The sequence below is a fragment of the Trachymyrmex septentrionalis genome, unplaced genomic scaffold (assembly GCF_001594115.1).
Source record: "Trachymyrmex septentrionalis isolate Tsep2-gDNA-1 unplaced genomic scaffold, Tsep1.0 scaffold20, whole genome shotgun sequence".
Classification (NCBI taxonomy): Eukaryota; Metazoa; Arthropoda; class Insecta; order Hymenoptera; family Formicidae; genus Trachymyrmex; species Trachymyrmex septentrionalis.
Window position 1 is genome coordinate 6,510,064 of NW_017305180.1, and position 1,273 is coordinate 6,511,336.

Genomic DNA, 1,273 nt, shown 5'->3' on the forward strand with positions numbered 1-1,273 from the left:
CATTGTAGCGTAACTTGAGCTTTTATGTACAGCGATAGTACAGATTTGCTTACAATGTTGATCGTGGTACATTTATAATGTACTTGTATATAATTGATGTAAATATTGTAATGACACTCATACGATATATAGGTAAATATCACGTGTTTCGTGCCAATATGCGCTTGCAGGAGCACTTTGATGATGTCATAAATATATGTAGATTTAATATCTCTACATATCTATAACTTTAAAAGCAATATTTGCAGAAGACATTAATATTTACAACGTGTTCAACGCTTTGCATTATGATTTTACATTAAAATGATACTTTGATATCATTTTTTCGCAATAAAATTATAAAAATTAAACAGAACAAAACTGCAATCGATCTGTATTAACATGAGTAACCAATCCAGAGAAAGTTCTCGTCAGTGTCGCATGAGTAATGAGTTGCAACTATGATTTCGTCATTGTTACTACTATGTTGATACACATCCGAAGCACGCAGAAGACAAATCACAAGTTCGGATGGGCAGCTTGTCGCACAGTTGTGTAGCACAACTGATACAGAAATCGCGAATTCGTGTCGCGAATTTGTGGTCGAAATCATTGCGACACGACAGTACTCGGGCATCGACGCGACACGCCTGTCGCAACTTAATTAATGACGTTCGACATCCGCGAATCGTCGGATAATTCGCCGACGTAGTTTCCGGCCCTCAGCATTTCGGTCGGTTACGCAGAGATATCATAAGGTCCAGGCATGCGACCCAGCCGGGTATTGTCCTGTCTCGATCCATCTCCTCATTTCCATTACCGGCGACATCGAGACATTCCTGGGAAATGTTTCCCTGCGATTTATCGCCTGCCCGTACGCCGGACAGGCCCGTGAGCTCGTGGTCAAAGATAATCCCATGCTCGATGCAAACCTTAGGCAAACAACGGTGTAGCTGCATTTCAGGGCTATGGCCCGGCATGTTAGCAGGGTAAACTGAATGGCGCTGAAATGTGCCGCAACTGTGTTTGCTTGCGTTTTGAGACTACGGTAAATCTAATCGAAAGGAAGATCCATCTCGCACAACGTAGGTCCTTTTAACTTTGAAATGGCAGAGATGAGTACGGCTGATCCAGCGAATTTCTCTTTTTTTTTTCTTTTTTCGTCGACTCTGTAGTATTATTTTTCCTGATTTACATAACTGCATCAGGTGAAATCTAATGCTAGAGAGTACTTTATATCCAGTTGCTTTTAGTTTCTCTTTTTCCCTTTAGCTTTTATTTTTTTTTTTAGTGA

The 1,273-nt window shown here is 40.5% G+C and overlaps 1 pseudogene; it reads right to left on the minus strand.

Moving 5' to 3' along the window:
* Positions 1-959, minus strand: part of LOC108747569 — a 5,020-nt pseudogene extending 4,061 nt beyond the window's left edge.
* Positions 960-1,273: the final 314 nt, after the last annotated feature.